Source organism: Malus domestica, chromosome 10 (genome assembly GCF_042453785.1).
Source record: "Malus domestica chromosome 10, GDT2T_hap1".
NCBI lineage: Eukaryota > Viridiplantae > Streptophyta > Magnoliopsida > Rosales > Rosaceae > Malus > Malus domestica.
The window spans coordinates 32992259-33001149 of NC_091670.1; the positions used below are offsets into that span (position 1 = coordinate 32992259).

General features: G+C 37.8%; 1 long non-coding RNA gene across 2 annotated transcripts; it reads right to left on the reverse strand.

The window, feature by feature from the left end:
* Positions 1–5060: 5060 nt before the first annotated feature.
* Positions 5061–8891, reverse strand: LOC139188838 (uncharacterized). 2 transcript variants are annotated; one of them, XR_011572183.1, is made up of 4 exons: positions 8174–8883; positions 7795–8058; positions 5759–7193; positions 5061–5640 (listed from the first exon to the last, which is right to left on the reverse strand). It is a non-coding gene; the product is annotated as an uncharacterized lncRNA (long non-coding RNA). The 2 variants fall into 2 exon arrangements; XR_011572184.1 differs by lacking the exons at positions 5061–5640; positions 5759–7193 and having other exon boundaries at positions 7522–8058; positions 8174–8891.

An 8891-nucleotide genomic window follows, 5' to 3' on the forward strand; every position in this document is an offset into this window, starting at 1 on the left:
TTCAAATCTCCTGACCTGAAGGGAACATTGTCACTGGAAATCACCTTAGCAGTAAACAAAGAAAATTAAACAAAATCATCCAAAGATCGAATCGAGCTAAGTAGAGATCTAACCCTATAAATGTCATAACCGGTCGTAATTCTGTAAAACGGAATTCCTTTCGCCATCACCTCTGTCCTCAACTTCATCACGGCCTTGTGTGCATCAGGACGCCCAGGATAGTATATGGTCATCCTCTCCTAATCATGAGCATGCCCGAGAATATAATATGCGAACTCAATAACATATGAACGGCATTGATACTGTATGACTACCTCCTTGGCTTGGGAAATAAATGAAATCTCTTTCGATTTCCAATAGTCACAATTTAACCATAGACGCTGAAAAGACAAACAATCAAGTAAATTGAATGAAAACAAAACACCAACGAAATAAATAACGAGTTTGTGACTACAACGTAAATCAATTTATTGCTTAATTTGTGAAGTGTAGTCTTACCTCAACAATATCTGGATGCAGAATAAGAACTTTAACCTTGCGGATGCTACAAAGAAAATCAAATAAGCCATCAAAATTACAGGTCATAAATGAAGAAGAAGTCTCAGCCTTCTCCAAGCACATTAAGTTTCCAAGATTCAGGCGAGTCATAAATTCCCCAAACCATTCCAAATACTTGAGATTTGGAGCAGAAATGTTGACCAATCTGTCTGTCTTCCCCCCAATCGGTGCATTGAAATGTAATTTTTCAAGTCTGTCACATGAGATGTTAACATGGCGTTTGTCGTTGTAGGCATGAGACTCATACCAAATTGATTCCAGAGATGAGCTTTCAATGACAAGATTGTTGACCCCAACACAATCTTTAAGAAGTAATTCCTTCATGCATGTGCAGCAAGCTGAAATCCAATTCAAAAATCGATCATCATCATTGTTTATCGAAACATCTTTGAACCTCAGGTACGTATTCGAGATTAAACGAAGAATCCATGGAGGCAACATCACTAATCCTGCACTTCATTTGCACAAGCAGAGATTTCAACGATCTACAGTATAAGAGGGAAGCAGGAAGCTCTCCAAACGTAATAGGAGTGATAACAAGATGAATCACTTCAACATTGCACTTCACTGCAATTTCAATCCATTCCCTCAATAGCGATTGGAAATAAACATCATAGTCGTCATCATGAAAATAATCACGAAGGTTCCAACAAAAGCGAAAGCATTGGATCTTATGATGCACTCCACGTTGAATGAAGAACCTACTCAAAGTGTACCCACCACACCGGAAAAATCATGAAAAATCATGTACGGGGTTGACATATAAAAATCTCTGCATGTTTTGGACACGCAGCCAACCCTAGTGAGGTCTTTGAAGTTGAGGCGGGACAAAATATCATGAGCGATCTCAGTTGGGAGATTAGTGAATCTATCTATATTACTAGCTTGATCACACCTTGGAGTGGCCATTGAAAAAGCAAAAAACAATCACAGATTCGCAGACAGGAAGAACAAAACCACTCAACTATGTTATAGGTGGAATTAGGGTTTTTGTGACCTAGAAAAACAAAGGAATTAGGGTTTTCTGCTGCTTTTGTTGTATTGGTCTTTCGGTGACGGTGATCCACTCTTTGTGTCTAGCACTAAAACTTCACTAATCAACACATGCAATACGTGAGTCTTGATGTACTCATCAAGATAGAACGCTTGGTAGTAGTATGAAGCTTACCTTCGCCGGAAACGGTGAGAAACTCGCCGGAGAATTGAGCCGCGTCAGAGCTAAATAAATCAACGGGTTTGGATTCGAATTTCTAGAAACAAATGTAGAGGATGGGTGCCGGGTGCTAGGTGGAATCTAATGATGGTGATTATGTGGTCTAATTCCACCGCCTGACGGCGGAACCGTTGCGCCTGTCGCTGGAACGGCGGTGTCTGGATTCTGTCGAGAGAGAGATTCAGAGAGAGAAAGTGAAGGGGAAGAGAGACAGAACGGGGAAAAGAGAGTTAAATTAAACCCTAATCCACAATTTGCTACGAATATGAGTGCCGCCTAACCATAGCCTAATTTTTCTACCAACTTTTTAATAAAAAATTTAGTACCAGATTTAGCCCTATGTAAAAACACTTTAAAAACCGTGTTAGAAATTATTCCTCAAATAATTTGTAGTCAAAGAAAAAGAAAATAGAAAAAAGAGCCTAAGATCTCTATGGTGATAGAGTATGATAAGCTCCGTGATTAAAAAAATTAGAGATTAAACCTTTTGGTGAGTCTGTTAGGATTGAACCCAAAATTGAAAATTCATTCATTTCTCTCTAAATAGTATGCACATGAATCTCACATAAAGGTCGTACCCAGTGCACAAGGTTCCTGCTTTACGCAGGGTCTGGGAGAGGTGAATGTCGGCTAGCCTTACCCAGTGCACATGAATCTCACATGAGAGAATAAAATATTTATTCAACGCTCGTATTCGCTCCGCATTCCAAAAGATTAAATAGCGACGTGGGTGTTAATTTTATCGTTTGAAATCAAACTGAAATGTGTGAAATGTAATCGTTGATTGAAATCAGTAAGGTTTGGTTGATGTTTGAGTAGCCACATTGATGGCTAGGAGACAAATGAAAGGAGCCGTGCAATCTTGGGTTTTTCGTGGTTCAATCCACCCGGCGTGGTCTTCTGCTTGAAGTTTTTTTAACCTTTTTTCCAATCGATGACCTCCACGTAGCTGGCTTGGTTTAGGCCCCGTTTGGGATTGAGGTGATTTTAAAAAAAGCAACTGTGAAAAAAAGCTGAGGGTCATTTTTGTGTTTGGTAAACTGAAAAAAAGGGCTTATTTTGGAAGCTGCTGTGAGAATAAGCTGAAAATCAAAGGAAAAGCTGAAGCTGCTATTTGCTGCTTTGAAAAAAAGCCAGTTTTTTCAAAGCACACGGAGCTACAGTGCTCCTTTAATGAAAAGACACACTATCATCCTGCTTTTTTTTCCAAAAGCACTTTCACAAAAAAGTTTACCAAACACTCTACTGGCTTTATTTCACAGCCGCTTATTCTCACAGCACAGCCGCTTATTCTCACAGCAGCTTTTTTTCAAAGCACAGCAATACCAAACCAGCCCTTAGAATGGTAACTGTTATTGTCGGTATGTATAGGAAGTTGTTAAGTGAGAACTTCTAACTTTATTTCCTGCTGGATAAAAATTCAATATCAAAAAACTAATAAAGAAAGCACAGGTTCGACAAAAAAAGACAGAGCAGAGACAGATTCTTGAATGCAACATTAGCCAAGCCCATCCATAATCGCTTTTCCCATGCGAAATCGACTGCTAAGTTTAATTCAATTTCTCATGTGAACTAAAACATACAAGAAAGAAGGAGCAACGTCAATCAAAAAACAAAACGTAAAACTCCATAGGATTAGTTTTCTCACTCAAACACAATTCGATTAATTTCTAACGATGAACCCTAACAACCAGCTGATTCCCATTTTATTGTTCCACTCTTTGATTTCAATTAAACATTTCATTTCATGCACGCAAATTCGATAGCATATGATAAAGGTTAACAACCCACATCGCGATTTCATCGCTCCGCATTGGGTGGTGACTATGAATGAGTATTAGTTATTAGCTTCTAACAGTTGAATAAGAGGGAAATAACGATTTTAACCTCACACGTGAGGCTCACGTGCAAGCTGTTAACAGAAGAATGACAAACTTTCAGTTTAGGGCATGAATCATAACAAACTCACCTCAAGAATTTTTTTCCTAATTTTTTTTTCACCAAGAGTACCATTTATTCGATTAGGCAAAAAAAAAAAAAATTTACAAAATTTCAATTGAGAAACGAATAGCCCTAGCTGCGAACAACCTCCCTCTGTTCTCTTCATCCCTCACACCTTTCTAAACTCTTCCGTCCACCCCACCCACCCCAAATTTTATCTCTATTTTTCTTCCTATTATACAACCCTTGCTTTTGAATTGCAAATCAAGAACATATATATATATATATATATATGGATATGAATCGTAAATCCAGATCTTGCATGGTAAGAAATAAAGAGATAGAAAGAGGAGAAAAAAAAATGATGCTAACTTTCCCCGCAACAAAGAGAAAAGGAGTTACCGCTGTCATATATGGTGCTAGTTATGGATATGAATATTAAGGTTAGTATAAAATATTTGACCACGTAGTAGCTTTGTTTTGTGTGAGGGAACTCTTTAGCTTCTCTTGCCATATGAATGTGATGTGTGGGCGGTGATTTAAGTTGTAACTCTTACTCTGCAGTCTGTAGCAAAGAAGCTTGCAGAACTTAGTGGAAGGGAGTGACAACAATCATCGGAGGTGGAGATTCTGTTGCGGCCGTGGGGAAAGTAGGAATTGCTAGTGTGATGAGCCACATATCAACTGCTGGTGGTGCGAGTGTGGAGTTGTTGGAAGACAAAGAACTTCCTGGTTACGTTTCATATAAGGTCCCAATATGTCTCTATATAAAGTTTCCATAAGAGATGGCAGGGAGGGACAATGGCAGCCATTCGAACAATCTAATAAATTTGTTCTTTGCAACATTTTCTTTTTAAAATATCTTGAGGTTTAGTTCTCTATCCCAGTCACAATCTGTTAACCCCTGCACCCTACGGATTTAATTTCCGATTAAATTACAATTTTCAAGCCGCGAAAATCAAACATTCAACGGACCGACAAGTACAATCTTTAGACCAAAAAAATTAAAAGTTCAAAACCTATGAGGTTCATCATAGCTTATATAAGAGTAATGCTACACTTATCATCTATTTGTACCATCTCTCTAATAAAGGTAGGGCCCACAAACACATGTGAGTCTCATCTATATTAGAATGGTACAAAATCATAGTACAAGTAGGTGGTAAGAATAACATTTTTTTTTTTATAAAAATGCTTACGGATTTTGTTTTTTATTCTAAAACTAGAATTTTCAGTTAGCTTACAGTGTTCTCAATTCATGTCTTTTGTATGTGAAGAACTGATGCAAACATATCTAGTCTACTTCGTACTAGAAACATCAAAATCTCAAGTACACTAGGCGGTGAAAATCAAACAAATAATAATTCACCCATTACAATGACAAAATTCATCGCATCGACAACTGCTATGCATATAAACAATGTGCACCGAACAAATTAACTATGAATACATTTGAAATGCAAAATCAAACTCAGCAAATGTAGCATAAAATCACTCTAAATTTGATTCTACCATACAAATATCAACCGGTGTTCACATTTCAAGTGTCATAACCTGGTGGAATCATGACATTGGAAATCACCTTAGCAGCAAACAAAGAAAAGTAAACAAAATAAGCCAAAGGTTGAACATAACTAAAGAATCTAACCACCTGATAGTCGTGATGGATCATATTTTTTTTAAAGTGAATTCCTTTTGACATCATCGCTGTTCTCAACTTTATCAAGACATCATGTACATCATAACGGTGACTCTGAAAATAGTATATGGTCATCTTCCCCAAATCGTGAGCATGCTCGAGTTTATAATATGCGAACTCAATAACATTAGACTGGTGTTCATCATATTGTATGACTTAAACTCCTTGGCTTCAGAAATAAACGAAAGCTCTCTTTCGATTTCCAACAGTCCCTATTTAACCATAGGTACTGAAAAGGCAGACAATCAAGAAAATTGTTAGATGAAAACAAAACAGCAACGAAATAAATAACGAGTTTGTGACCAAATTGTGAATCAATTTGCTTAATTTCTGAAGTGTAATCTTACCTCAAGAATGATTGGATCCAAAATAAGAACTTTAACCTTGCGGATGCTACAAAGAAAATCAAATAAGACATCAAAGTTGGAGATCTGAGTTGTAGAATAAATCATAGCCTTCTCCAAGAACATTAAGTTTCCAAGATTTTGGCGAGTCTTAAATTCCCCAAACCATTCCAAATACTTGAGATTTGGAGCAGAAATGTTGACCAATCCAATCGGTGCATCGAAATGTAATTTTTCAAGTCTGTCACCGGAGATGTTAAGATGGCATTCGTCGTTGAAGTCATGAGACTCACACCAAAATGATTCCAGAGAAGAGCTTTCGATGATAAGATTGTTGACCCCAAGACAATTTTCAAGAAGTAATTCCTTAATGGATGTACAGGAACCTGAAAGCCACTTAAAAAATCGATCATCATCATCCTTTATCGAAACATCTTTCAACCTCAGGTATTCAAGATTAGACAAAAAATCCATGGTGGGCACAACACTAATATTGCAGATCATGTACACAAGCAAAGATTTCAACGATTTACATGGTAAAAGGGAAGCAGGAAGCTCTCCAAACGTAACAAGATGAAGCACTTCAACATTGCACCCCACTGCAATTTCAATCCATTCCCTCAATCGCGATTGGAAATGTACCTCATGTGCATCCTCATGATAATCACAAAGGTACTAACAAAAGCGAAAGCATTGTATCTTACGATGCACCCCACGTTGAATGAAAAACTTACTCAAAGAATCCAAAACACTTCTGTTCTTTCGACAAGTGGAGATATTCACCAGTACACCGTAAAAATCATGAAAATTCAAGTACGGGGTCGACACATAAAACTTTCTGCATGTTTTGGACACACAGCCAACCCTAATTAGGTCTTCGAAGTTCAAGTGGGACAAAATCTGATGAGCGATTTCGATTGGGAGATTACTGAATCGATCTAATCTACTACTGTTTGCTATCCGATTGCTAAAACTTTTAGGAATTACAGTGGCCATTGAAAACGAAAAGCACAAATCACCGTTCACAGTTCACAGACAAGAAGAACAAGATCACACTGACTATGATCAAGAAAATAGGAGAGAGATAGACAAATACTACACCTCTCTCTACAAGTTTCAGGCGCGCGGTTTGTGAGGCGGTGGTGTTTGCCTCTTCTTTCTAGGTTCTTTGATGCTCCTTCTGTGATTAGGCAACACTTTTCTTCCCTGTTGTTGGACTGGGAGTCGCAGTGCAACTCCTGCTTGTATTTTTCTTTGCTAATTTCAATATATTACTATCTTTACCAAAACACACACACACAAAAAAAAGGAGTCGTTGGAAGGCAAAGAACTTCCTGGTGTACTTGCTTTTGACAAAGCCACGCCAGTTCCTGTGTATGAACAATTTTTTTTTCCTGTATTTTTTTCCCTGCCCACCTTGTTGGTGTTTCATTCGAGTCTGTAAAAGAGAAATGGCGTGGAGGAAGGTGTGAGTTCGAGTTGTGAATGCCTAATGTTACCTTCAATATAAGGTCCCAAAATGTCTCTATATAATGTTTCCATATGAGATGGCGGGGAGGGACAAAGGCAGCCATTCGAGCAATCTAATAAATTTGTGTTAACCCCTGTCCGAGCAATCTAATAAATTTGTGTTAACCCCTGCGCCCTACGGATTTGGTTTCCGATTCTAAGTTACAATTTGTCAAGCTGCGAAAATCAAATATTCAACGGACTGACAACTACAATTTTCATAAATGTAGTTAGTCCTTTGTTTTCAGACCAAAAAATAAAAGTTCAAAATATATAAAAATGCGTACAGATTTTATTTTTTATTCTAAAACTAGAATTTTTAGTTACATTGCAGCCATACGTTGTTCTCAATTCATGTACTCTGCTGAATGTGAAGAAATGATGCCAACATATCTAGACAAATACAGCCGGTGTTCACATTTCAATCTCATAACATGGTGGGAAACATGACATTGGAACTCACCTCAGCAGCAAACAAAGAAAATTAAACAAAATCACCAAAGATTGAACCGAACTAAGGATCTAATCACCTGATGGTCGTAATGGGTCACAATTTTGTGAAAGTGAATGCCTTTCGACATCACCGTTGTTCTCAACTTCACCATGGCGTTGAGCACCTCAGAACGATGAGGATAGTATATGATCATCTTCTCCAAGTCATGAGCATGCTCGAGAATACAATATGCGAACTCAATAACATTAGACCGAAATTTATAATGTATGACTACCTCCTTGGCATGAGAAATAAAAGAAAGCTCCTTTGATTTCCAATAGTCCCTTTTTAACCGTAGGCACTGAAAAGACAGACAATCAAGTAAATAGAACGAAAACAAAACACCAACGAAATATATAAGAGTTTGCGAACCATAACGTGAATCATTTTGCTGAATTTGTGTAGTGTAGTCTTACCTCAAGAGTATCTGGGTCCAAAAAAAGTAATTTAACCTTGCGGGTGCTACAAACAAAATCAAATAAGACATCAAAGTTACAGTTCCAAGGGGAAGAACAAATCACAGCCTTCTCCTAAAACATTAAGTTTCCAAGATTTTGGCGATTCGAAAATTCCCAATCCATTCCAAATACTTAAGATTCGGAGCAGAAATGTTGACCAATCTGTTTGTCTTCCTCCCAATCGGTTCAACAAAATGTAATTTTTCAAGTCTGTCACCAGAGAAGTTAACATGGCATCCGTCGTTGTATTAATGAGACTGAGAGCAAAATGATTCCAGAGATGAGCTTTCGATGACAAGGTTGTTGACCCCAACACAATCTTCAAGAAGTAATTCCTTAATGGATGTGCAGCAACCTGAAATCCACTTCAAAAATCGATCACCATCATTCTTTATCGAAACATCTTTTAACCTCATGCATTCGAGATTAGACGAAAAATCCATGGAGGGCACAACACTAATGTTGCAGATCATGTCCACAGTTAAAGACTTCAACGATTTACAGTGCAAGAGGGAAGCAGGAAGCTCTCTAAACGTATTATTAGGAATGACAACAAGATGAATCACTTCAACGTTGCACCTCACTGCAATTTCAATCCATTCCCTCAATCGCGATTGGAAATAAACATCACAGTCATCATCGTCGTCGTCGTCACCATCATCAACCCAAAGGTCCC